This window comes from Salminus brasiliensis, chromosome 25 (assembly GCF_030463535.1).
Source record: "Salminus brasiliensis chromosome 25, fSalBra1.hap2, whole genome shotgun sequence".
Lineage (NCBI taxonomy): Eukaryota > Metazoa > Chordata > Actinopteri > Characiformes > Bryconidae > Salminus > Salminus brasiliensis.
The window spans coordinates 2,144,597-2,157,485 of record NC_132902.1 but is presented as its reverse complement, the minus strand read 5'-3'; the positions used below and the strand labels follow the sequence as shown (position 1 = coordinate 2,157,485).

The window sequence follows — 12,889 nt, the reverse complement described above, 5'->3', positions numbered from 1 at the left end:
TGCAGATCAAAGGCAACCTAGAACAGGTGGATAACGAGTGTCATGACCAGCATGAGCCCCATCTGGACATATGGTCAGTTCCATCAGGAACCCAACATGCACCTGCGCTGCTAAAACAGGGTTTCCAGCTCAGGGTCTTCGTCTTCCCGGCCCGATTCCATGTGACCTGGTTTAAAATGTAGGCTGAGAGATTTTTAAAGCGCTCCTTTATAGGCGGCCCTCAGTAATATAACACACACACACACACACACACACACACAAAAAAGAGAAAGTAGTTCCTGAAGACCTGTACAGTGTGTGTCTGCCCTCGTTCTCGGGAAGGGAGTGTGTGATAACGTGGCTGATAAACATGACCCACTTCACAGGCTGATAGCGGCTACGATAAAACGTTTACAGCTAAGAGAAAAGGCCTGTTTTTCCTGCTGTGTGGGGTTCGCGCTCTACACCGCACTGCCGCTAGGGGGCAGCACTAAAGCAGCTGCATGGAAATGACCCTGGTGTGTCCTGGGGTAAATGTGGAGAACCGGCCTGGCCTGTAATTAATAAGGGAACGAATGAACCATGGTGTTATACAGACTATGGAAGATTACACTTTGTTTATGATTACTAGGAACTGATTTGAACTGATTTCCACATCAACAGTATGCTAACAATGCTAATGTGGGACAATGCTAACAATGCTAACCTGGGACATAAAAAAATGGAACATATTTTGGTTAGATTCACCATCACCGCCAAGGAGAGCGAGGTCAGTTGTGCTCACTCTGGCTCCGGCTGCTGATGGCAAGCAGCATGACCTGGGAATCGAACCAGCGATCCTTGTGTCACAGTGGCAGGGCCTTAGTCCACGGGACCACCCGGAGCCCCGCATGCACACTCACTTATCCCATTGTTGTTGTAACTACTGTAGGCAGATACACAGTTCTACACACACACACACACACACACACACACACACACACACACACACACATACACACACACACACCACACTTGAGTTTAAAGCCATCGCAGCTGCTGTCTCTCTCTCTCTCTCTCTCTGAGAGAGAGATGCTAAGTGTGTGTGACTTGCAAAATAGCGAGTGTGTTGTGATCCAGTGATCTCAAGGTCAGGGGATACTGTATGCTCAACAATCTCACACACACACACACACACGACATGTGTTTACAAGCCCCCATACAATGTTTCCTTAGAAACGTCAGACTCACAGAGAGAGAGAGAGAGAGAGAGAGAGACCTCTAGTGTTAGCATAATGTATATATATTCTGTAAAACGTCGAAGTCCTGGTCTGAAAGATCTCAGGGTGCTTCAAGGAACCACTTATAAACCCTTAGGTTCTTCAAGGAACCACTTATAAACCCTTAGGTTCTTCAAGGAACCTTGACTTTTATGTCCTTTAGGATCCAGGTCTAGGGTTCCTCTAGTAACGTCTAGAGTTTAGACCTTCTAGGACCTTCTCTAAGTGCTTGAAGGTGGTGGTATGGTGGAAGTAAGGTTCCTCCAGTAACCTTAATAGGTAGGACAGATCTTGTAGGCCTCAAAACTGTGTTCTTTAAGTACCTCACTGGATATTCAACATAAAATATATCCAAATATGTCCAACTAATATTGAGAAAAAGAGAGAGAGAGACTCATCAAACTGGTCCGCCATGGGGATCCTAGTGGCGCAGTGCGCTACCACTATGGCCCGGGGGTCACAAGGTCGAATCCCGAGCCATGCCGCTTTGCCATCAGCGCCCAGAATCTGGGAGAGCACAACTGGCCGTGTTCGCTCCAGGTGGGTAGATGGCGCTCTCTCTCCTCTTAATCTCTCCAGCGATATTAGCCAGTGCAGTTGTCTGTCAGTTGGGGACCCGTCGCTATTTTCAGAGCCACCGAGCCGCCAGCATTGGCAGCAGTTTGAAAAGAGTATCGGAGGGGGCATGTGTTAGGGCCTTACCTTCCTAGTGTCCGAAGCATTGCTAGTGCTAGGGGGACCTAGGAGCATGACAGCGGTACAAGACAACTTGGCTTGCGCTGTAGCTCCCCTTGTGGCAATGCTTAGAATGCAGCTTGTGAGAAATTAGATGTCCCGATGCCAAGTTCTTGTCCTGACGTTGCTTCCAGAGGCGCTTTGGAACTGAAGCAGGGTCCACCACCAATCTGTTGAGGCTGCCAATGCAAAATAATGGCACTTACGGTCGGCTGGGGCAGCCCTGGCACTGCAGTGGTATCCTGTTTCGTGCTATGTTTCTCAGTACGACCTGTCTTGCTGCAAGTGTGGATGCAAGAGCAAAGATGCAAGAGCCACTTTCAACATCTAAGAAGTTCTAAGTTGTATTTTTCAGAGCACTAGGCCCCCCTAGTGGTCAGCGTAGTCAAGGCTCCTTCAAGCAACCCTGCTAACCCTGCTTTTTAGACGTTGTGTACAGCTGGGTTAACAGTGGGCATCAATGAAAACCTGGACAGGTCAGTTCCATAGTCTGCACTATAATGGCCATAACTCCAACTGAACCCCAGCGCACACATTAGCTGGGGGATACCATTGGGAGATACCATGGCTTTTCTCTCTCATGCATATGCACACCTGCTGTGGTGTGTAATACTCCAGCTGTTGCAGACATCACCCAGCAGCCTCCGAAGCATCAGGCCCACACAGTGCCAACCACCGTAGGCCTCTGAATAATGTTCAGCGGCTATATATAACCCAGGGCTTCCCAGCTCAAGGGAAGACATCGAGTGGACGAAGGAGATCCCATAAAGGTGATGTGAGCGAGGGGCCAAGGATCACAAAACACCTGTAATGACCACATAAATACCTTCACTGTCAAGAAAGACATTGTCTGGCAGGCCTGAGGGAAGCTTTCGCAAGGCCGCACTCTCTGTCCCCCTCACTCGCTCACTCGCTCTCTCTCTTATGTCTTTGTAGTGTCCTCTAGCTGTCCCTCTCATACATCTCCTTATTTATTAGCTGGACATCGGCTGGTCCGCAGATCCTCTTCCGTCTATTTCTGTCTCTCTGTCTGTCTGTCTTTCTCTTCCTCTTCACTCCTCCACGGGCAGCCCTGTGTGCATATGTGTGTGTGTGTGTGTGTGTGTGTGTGTGTGTGTGTGTGTGTAGGGTAAGAGTGCTGAGGTAGGGTAATGTAATAACGGCAGAAGAAATAGCACTCTTGTAACCACAGAGAACAGAGGGTCATGGAAAGAAAGGGGTGAGAGAGAGAGAGAGATGGAATAAGAGACCCACAAGTGGTGATATCCACAAGTCCAACCAGAGACCCCCAGGAATCAGTGAAGCCATAATAAATGGCCCAATGCTAAAGGGTTTTAAAGGGGCTCTCTGCAAGTATCATTACGTCTGCTATTAAGATGTCTCCTCACCTCTTTCAGTGGCCACAGTAGCCTCTGGAGAGTGATTTTCCCTTTAAAATCTTGGAAAGCCCCCTTTTGACCATGTCTCTCGAAGGTATGGACATGTTTAAAGGGGCTCTCTGGACAAGCCACAAATTATATTCTAATATAATAACATACGCAAGCTCGTTACAGTAGAAATGGCGGCCTTTGTGAATATACCACGATACCCTTCGGTTTACAGAGTGCTCCGGGGCTTCAAACGATACTCACCAAAAGTCCAACCAGAGACCCCCAGGAATCAGTGAAGCCATAATAAATGGCCCAATGCTAAAGATTTTTAAAGGGGCTCTCTGCAACTATCATTACATCTGCTATTAAGATGCCTCCTCACCTCTTTCAGTGGCCACACTAGCCTCTAGAGTGTGATCTTGTTAAAATCTTAGAAAGCCCCCTTTTGACCATGTCTCTCGAAGGTAGGGACATGTTTAAAGGGGCTCTCTGGACAAGCCACAAATGTAACCATCACTGTGTCTACAGTAAACGTGCCTACTCGCCTCCTGTAGTGGCCGCTGTCGTCTCTAGAGAGCAAATTTCCAGTTAAAATCTAGGAAACTTACCTTCTAGTGATGTGTTTTGAAGGTGGGAGGAGCTTGTGGAGAACTACAAGTGTTTTAGGGCATGAATGTGTCTTAAAGGGACACTCCGGTCAACGTAAAAATGTGCCTACTCGCCTCCTATAGTGGCCGCTGTCGCCTCTAGAGAGCGAATTTCCAGTTAAAAACCTAGAGTGTGATTTTTCCGTTAAATTTTGAAAAGCCCCCTTTTGACCATGTCTCTGGAAGGTAGGGACATGTTTAAAGGGGCTCTCTGGACAAGCCACAAATGTAACCATCACTGTGTCTATTATAAACATGCCTACTCGCCTCCTGTAGTGGCCGCTGTCGCCTCTAGAGAGCAAATTTCCAGTTAAAATCTAGAAAACCCGCCTTCTGGTGATGTGTCTTGAAAGTGGGAGGAGCTTTTGAATGAGAAGAGTTAGCACTTCACTTTAGCAGCAAAATATACTGTATAATATTTCCCAACTGTAACGTAGTAGAATCAGTCAAAGTTTTCTCGGGGGACTATTTTGTCGTACAACTTCCTGCATGTATCCCTCCAGCATGAACACCCTAACTCTAACCCAGGCGCCCGGGTCCATTGGTTAGGGTGTCCATGTGTGCTTGCTATATGAGTCCACCGCACTGTAGATGAACAGCGAAAGCCGTACATACAGGTCTGCAATTATCAACCACCCATCATCCTCTCAGTCTCGGCCTCCTGGCCCGAAAGCACATTAACCAGTAAAGCTGTTATTGTGAAAGGGCCCACAGGGATTGTGGCTAATTTAAAAGAGCTCAGAGCTTCATCGAATTACTGCCCTCTCTCTCTCTCCACTCATCTCATCTCACCTCAGAGATCTGATCTGCTCACCGGGAGCCAGCGTATGCAGGAATCACGGCCAAATGATTCGGCCGAGTCTGAGGCCGAGACTGTCCAGGGCCGGATTTGAAGCGCTGACAGACGCCGCTGCCTGGTCCAGGCTCATTTGTATATATATATATATATATATATATGTGTGTGTGTGTGTGTGTGTGTGTGTCTTGTGCACGTAGTAATAATAATACTAATAATAATAACAATAATATTCTAATATAATAACATACGCAAGCTCGTTACAGTAGAAATGGCGGCCTTTGTGAATACACTACAATACCCTTCGACGTACAAAGTGAGACCCCCAGGAATCAGTGAAGCCAAAATAAATGGCCCAATGCTAAAGATTTTTAAAGGAGCTCTCTGCAACTATCATTACGTCTGCTATTAAGATGCCTCCTCACCTCTTTCAGTGGCCACAGTAGCCTCTAGAGAGTGATTTTCCCGTTAAAATCTTGCAAAGCCCCCTTTTGACCATGTCTCTCGAAGGTAGGAACATGCTTAAAGGGGCTCTCTGGACAAGCCACAAATTATATTCTAATCTAATTATATACACAAGCTCGTTACAGTCGAAATGGCTGCCTTTGTGAATATACCACAATACCCTTCGACTTACAGAGTGCTCCGGGGCTTCAAACGATACCCACCAAAAGTCCAACCAGAGACCCCCAGGAATCAGTGGCCCAATGCTAAAGGTTTTTAAAGGGGCTCTCTGCAACCATTAAGATGCCTACTCACCTCTTTCAGTAGCGGCCTTTGTGAATATACCACAATACCCTTTGGCTTACAGATTGCTCCGGGGCTTCAAACGGAATACAGCGCTAGCTAAATGCTAAACCTCCTCACAGATTAGCATACACTAGCATACTGCTCAAGATGGAGATGATACACACACACACACACACACACACACATATATATATATACACACATATACACACAAACAAACAAACACTGAAGGAGTAATAGAGATGAATTTGGCCCGTGGCCTTGGCTGGCATTGGTTAGAGGTGGAGTGATACTGTATTTTTACTTTTACAGGCGACGAGTAGGGAGTGTACACACACACACACACATATATTTATATATATATATGTAGATATATATACACACACACTCTCAGTCTTCTCAGTATGACTTCTTAGCATCTTCTCAAGCTGTCAACAAGAGTTTTAATTAGCTGACAGATCGGGGTGATATAGTGTTAGGGTCACCCTCCCACTCCATACATCAACACCTACAGCTTAGCCTTTGATTCACACTTAAACTGAAGAAACATTGATGCAGCTCTGCTGGAGTTCTCAGCGAGCTATAAACACATAGTGTAGGACATTCACGCACCGGACTGCCATCCAACTTCAGGCCCCGAAGACAGAGCACGAACAGGCAGTCTGGTCTTACAAGAATATATAATAACGGAGCTTCGTCACAATGCTACCAGATGGATCCTTGAGTCTGTGGCTATCACATTATCCAGTACTTAGACGTCCCATTGTCCGACTTTCAGACACTTCCATTGGCCAGATGATGGCTGTTGCCATCATTGTATCCCTAACTTGAGTCTTTTTGGCCATTGGGCAACACTCGTGACTACCCTACACCCAGGTTTCAACACAGTGGTACCGGACGGTTCTTTGGCAGAAGAGTCCATGGCAGAAACTGTAAGCAGGACTGGAGATTCATGTACATCTTCTCCAGAGCGACTTACAAAAGTGCTTTGATATTTACCCAAGAAAAACCTCAGCTAGTTTGAATAGACTAAAAATTCAAAGCTCCTCTAATCTTAGACTCTACTAAACACAAGTCAATATGGAGACCATAGTACTCTTCTCTTCGCCTGAGTACTCTGAGAAAAGGAGGGTTTGAAGACATCGAGCGTTGGACTCCCAGGAGAAGTCTTCGGTGCAGGACAGAAAAAAGTCTGGATGCTTGTCTTCTGTGGATCTTAAAGGATGGCGGGTCGAGACGAGCCGTACTTGAAGCTGGAAGGGCTCTCGGTGCAGGTCGGCTTTTGACCATCGCCATCAAGTATGGAGGGGCTGGCTGGTCCAGTCTTGGCTTTGTAGGCCAGCGTCAGGGTTCTGAATCTGATGACCTGGGCAGCAGCTACAGGAAGCCAGTGAAGAGAGAACCCAGCAGTGGAGAGATATAGCTGAATTTAGGAACGTTGAAGACGACCCGACCTGTGCCGCTGTGTTCTGGATCAGTTGCAGGGGCCTGATGGTGCACAGAGGAAGACCAGCCAGAACAGAGTCGCAGTGGTCAAGTCTTGAAGTAACGAGAGACTGAACGAGCACCTGGGCGACTCTCTAGGGAGGATGATTCCTATAAGGCACTCTAAAAATCACCCAAAAACTTCACCAAAGTCGTGACAAAAGTATTGAGACACCAATACTCATCCACTGTTCCTTCAGAAATCAAAGGCATTCACGCAAGAGTTTCTCCTGCTTTTGTTGGCGTAACACTCCAACACTCTCTACCGTCCAGGGAAGAAGGCTTTCCACTAGATTTTGGAGCAGCATTGCTGTAAGGATTTGATTGCATTCAGTGACAACATCACTGTTAGTGAGGTCAGAATGTTGGATCCCCAACATCCCATCCAAAAGTATGGGATGTTGGGGGAGGGCTTTATACCCCTCTAGCCCACGCCTGGCATTAGGCAGCATGGCGCCAATCGGTTGATGAGTCCTATTCTATTGGCAGTACATCTCTACAGGGACTAGGCAAGCATTTGGACATATGCAAAATGATACCCCAACCCCAAATATTCAAAGGTGCTCTTCCCGTGAGGACAAATCCATAGTCAAAGCCTTTGTCCTTTGTCCCCCAAGACTTCAACCGGGTCTCTCCGGGTTGTCCCCTCACCTCACAGTGACTCCCTACCAATGGCTTGTTTGGCTGTCAATCACTCTTAACGCCAGCCGCAATGAGCAAGGGCCACAACGTCCCATTCCACAGAGGTAAACACAGTCTCCCCACTCCCACTGAGTGCCCTGGCTGTCAAACTGGACTTTCGGAATCTGTGGTTAGTACCCGAGACACCCAACCTCAAGACCCCAAGTTCAAATAGCCCCTCCCAGGGGACACCCAGCTGGTTACACCCAGCCCTTGTCTCCGTACCTAATTTGGGACCAAATGTGGTCGCGTGGAGATGGAGCAGGGGGGACACCTGCATCACTTAGAGACATGTTGAAAAAACTGGCCAGTTTAGGGGGCAGAAAAGAGAGAGAGAGGGCGAGAGAGGAGGAGATATCAAGCAGTAGCTGATTATTAATAGTTTGATTCGTTGGTGCCACTGAGAAATTGATCCTCTGTTGCCCACTCAAACGCTCGCCCCGTCCATTCCACTCTGGCTCGCATTATGACCCAGTCTCTCCTGAAATAGACTGAAGAGCTGGCCAGTGTATATATAAGACTGGACGGTTGACCCTCCTCTCCTACCTCTCCCGTCTCCCTCTCTCCCGCCAAGTCTTTTTGTTCATCCCACGCTTCCCTAGCTCTGCCGGCGTTCCCTCCTCTCACACAGGTAAGTCCAGAAACTTGCTGACGGAGAAGGCTGTAGTGCTCAGGTCCGATCTATCGGTCCAAGTCTCTCGGGGTCTCTCAGGGTTGGCCTTAATTCTCCCTAGTTTCCATTTTTCTGTCACTAAACCAATCGATACCATCACTGCTTCTGTTTATGTTAGATTAAACAAGATTAGACTTTTTTGCAATTTTAATTTGCATTTTGTTTTTGAGTCTTGACTTAGACTTAGACTTAGACTTGATTTGGTCATTGCCCCTCTAGAAATATCTCGGCTTTATATACCTTGGCCCCTTCAGACTTGGCCTTGGCTTGGTCTAGGGCCCCTTCAGACTCCGTCTTTGCCCCCCTTTAGATTTGTCCTGGCTTGATCTCTTAGCTCCCTTAAGACTTTAGATTTGGCCTGGACCTGTTCTAGGCCCCCTTTACATATGGTCATGATTTGGTCTATGTCCCCCTTAGACTCATCCTGATTTGGTCCACCCCCCTTAAGACTTGGTCTTCACTTGGTCTTAGCCCCCTTTAGACTCAGGCTTGACTGGACTTGGCCTTGACTATGTTGTGTGTAGGAGGAGCTGGTGGAGGTTGTGTTTGTGAGGACTGAAATCTCGTCAGGAGGTTTTGGGTTTTATCACATTACTCATCTACGGGTTAAAAAGTTTGGGATTTTTAGAATTCCAACAACAGCGTACTTTCAGTTCTGCTAAAAAATGTGGGTCTGGATTACGATACATAATATCATAAGTATGAAAGTGTGTGAGAGTGAAAGTACAGATGTATCAGATCCTAGATTTACTTTATAAAAGGTTAGAAAACAGCTGTAATACGTGTTATAGTAAATATGGATTTGAATAAAGAATAAATAAGAAAGACAATTTATTAGAAATTTATTTATTTACTTACTTATTTATTTATTTACTTTAATTTAAAAATCATGAAAGTTGCAGGAGAGGCGTAAACATATATTTATTTATATAAGCATTATGTCAAATAAAATCTAAAAACTTCTTAAAAGTTCTGATATTTATTTTTAAAATAAGTAAAAAGCTATTTTATTTGCATTAATCTCTTAAAATCAAAAGAAAAAATATTCTGTTCTTTTTTGTAAACATTTCTATAACAAAATTAAAAACAAGAAACAAAGAAAGGCAAAATTATTATTTCTAAAACAATCAAAATGATCCATATTATAAAATATGAATAAATAAATTGCATTATTTACTGCAAAAAGCCTAAATATATCCATTAGTAATTTTTTAATAGAAATTAATTAAACCTTTTATTTATTATTTTTAGAAATAATATTTTTAGATATCATTTTTTGGAATATAATTCTATATATATTTTTTTTTGAAAAACAATAACAAAGCAGTTTGTTTGCCTTAAATCAAAGCAAAGCTAATTAAATGAGATTCATTGACTCAGGGTGTGTAAGAGATACACACACACACACCAGGTTGTTTTTAGGAGTGATGCAACGCTCTGTCCAATACATTCTGACGGCACACACACAGCTGCACACACACTTAGCCTGTGAGTATTGTTTGTCAAAACCTACAGTCGTGCACAAAGCTCTTCCTCATGACCTGCACATCATCTTCATCATCATCATCTGACTGTAAAGCTTCTCAGGAGTCCTCAAGATCTTTATATATAAAGTGATTCAGATCAAAATAAGAAGGATTCATTGTATATAAAGTGATTCAGGTTCATATAAGAAAGATTCGCTGTATATAAAGTGATTCAGACTTACATACAATAAAGATTCAATGTATATAAGCTGATTCAGGTTTGTATAAGAACGATTCATTGTATATAAAGTGATTCAGACTTACATACAATAAAGATTCATTGTATATAAGCTGATTCAGGTTCGTATAAGAAAGATTTGTTGAATATAAAGTGATTCAGACTTACATTCAATAAAGATTCATTGTATATAAAGTGATTCAGGTTCGTATAAGAAAGATTTGTTGAATATAAAGTGATTCAGACTTGCATTCAATAAAGATTCATTGTATATAAGCTGATTTAGGTTTGTATAAGAAAGATTCGCTGTATATAAAGTGATTCAGACTTACATACAATAAAGATTCAATGTATATAAGCTGATTCAGGTTTGTATAAGAACGATTCATTGTATATAAAGTGATTCAGACTTACATACAATAAAGATTCATTGTATATAAGCTGATTCAGGTTCGTATAAGAAAGATTTGTTGTATATAAAGTGATTCAGACTTACATATAATAAAGATTCATTGTATATAAGCTGATTCAGGTTCGTATAAGAAAGATTTGTTGTATATAAAGTGATTCAGACTTACATATAATAAAGATTCATTGTATATAAGCTGATTCAGGTTCGTATAAGAAAGATTTGTTGTATATAAAGTGATTCAGACTTACATACAATAAAGATTCATTGTATATAAGCTGATTCAGGTTCGAATAAGAAAGATTTGTTGTATATAAAGTGATTCAGACTTACATACAATAAAGATTCATTGTATATAAGCTGATTCAGGTTCGTATAAGAAAAATTTGTTGTATATAAAGTGATTCAGACTTACATACAATAAAGATTCATTGTATATAAGCTGATTCAGGTTCGTATAAGAAAGATTTGTTGTATATAAAGTGATTCAGACTTACATACAATAAAGATTCAATGTATATAAGCTGATTCAGGTTCGTATAAGAAAGATTTGTTGTATATAAAGTGATTCAGACTTACATACAATAAAGATTCATTGTATATAAGCTGATTCAGGTTCGTATAAGAAAGATTTGTTGTATATAAAGTGATGTAGTTTTGAATTCAAGCGGTTCCTTTTAGGAAAAGTGATTCAGATTGGACAGAGAAAAGTTGCTGACACAGATGTGCAAATGCACACACACATCTTGTCTAGTCTTTGGAGTAGACAAACCTGATGAACCTATTGGCACCATGCTGCCTAATAATGCCAGACGTGGGCTAGAGGGGGTATAATAAAGCCCCCCAGCATTGAACTGTGGAGCAGTGGAAGAACTGTGTTCTCTGGAATGATGGTGGTGGAGCTTCATCCAGAACTTTTGGATTTGATGAATTGGGGAGTTGGGGATGATGAGATGGGGTGGTGATCATTGTCCAACATCCTGACCTCCCTAACGCTCTTGTTGCCGAATGCAATCATATTCTCACAGCAATGCATCTTTAAAACCTAGTAGAAAGCCTTCTACCCTTGATTTCCGAAGAGACAATAAACGTGCAGGTGTCTCAATACTTTTGTCACTATAGTCATTTTAAATGGTGTTTCAGCTTGAGGTAGATAACTAATGACCTTTTGAACTGTAAAGTGATTCGTGAGTCAAATGAGAGCGATAAAGCTTTCCCCTGGACTTACAGACTGTGGTATCACAGAACCACTCGGAATGTGTGTGTGTGCTGGGCCCGAGTGTGTGAGGCTGAAGAATACGTCTACACCCTTGAGAAACTCTATACGGCTGTAATCTTAGGTGTGCGTATGTGTGAGATCACTGGCTATAAGCGAGGTGACATTTCAAGTGGTGGTGCAAAAGCTTCGATACCCTCTCAGGGATCCCACTGCTTGACCTCAACCAACACTTCAGAGACAAAACCCACTCGAACCCCCCCCTACAAACCACACGCTCCCAGCTTTCAGCCTGGGTGTCTGAGTGATAAATTACCTCACTGGCCCTTAGTGGTCAGATGCAGTTGCCTCTGAGATGACAGCGATAGACTGTACGGCAGTGGCCTCTGGGACCGCTGGACACTGACCACCATCTCGCTCAGGGATCTCGCTATTGTTTTGTAGCAACCGATGTCTCGCCGTCTGGACACTGGATTAAGAAGATTAGTCCGAACCAAACCGTAGACCATCAAAGTTCTGTCTGAACCCACCTGTAGACCACCACAATTCAGTCTGAACCTGACTGTAGACCACCGAACTTCTGTCTGCATCCCATTGTAGACCGCTAAAAGTCTGTCTGAACCCGACTGTAGACCATTAAAATTCTGCTTAGGCCCAACTGAAGCCCATCAAAATTGTCTGGGTCTGACTGAAGACCACCTGTAGACCACCGAAATTCTGTCTGAACCCGACTGTAGACCACCAAAACTCTGTCTGAACCTGACTGTAGACCATCAAAATTCTGTTTAAGCTTGACTGTAGACCTCCAAATTCTGTTTAAGCCCAACTGTAGACCGCCAAAATTCTGTCTGAAACCGCCTGTAGACCATCACAATTCTGTCTGAAACCGCCTGTAGACCATCAAAATTCTGTCTGAACTCTACTGTAGACCATTAAAATTTTGTTTAAGCCCAACTGAAGCCCATCAAAATTGTCTGGGTCTGACTGAAGACCACCTGTAGACCACCGAAATTCTGTCTGAACCAGACTGTAGACCATCAAAATTCTGTTTAAGCTTGACTGTAGACCGCTAAAAGTCTGTCTGAACCTGGCTGTAGACCAAATTCTGTCCAAGCCCTGACCGTAGACCATCACAATTAGCCTGACAGAATCCAAGATCAATCACCAAGAGACCAAGTGAGAAAC

The 12,889-nt window shown here is 43.7% G+C and overlaps 1 protein-coding gene across 1 annotated transcript in view; it reads left to right on the top strand.

Moving 5' to 3' along the window:
* Nucleotides 1-12,889, top strand: part of pvalb7 (parvalbumin 7) — a 30,832-nt gene that overhangs the window by 15,861 nt on the left and 2,082 nt on the right. The window lies entirely within an intron of this gene.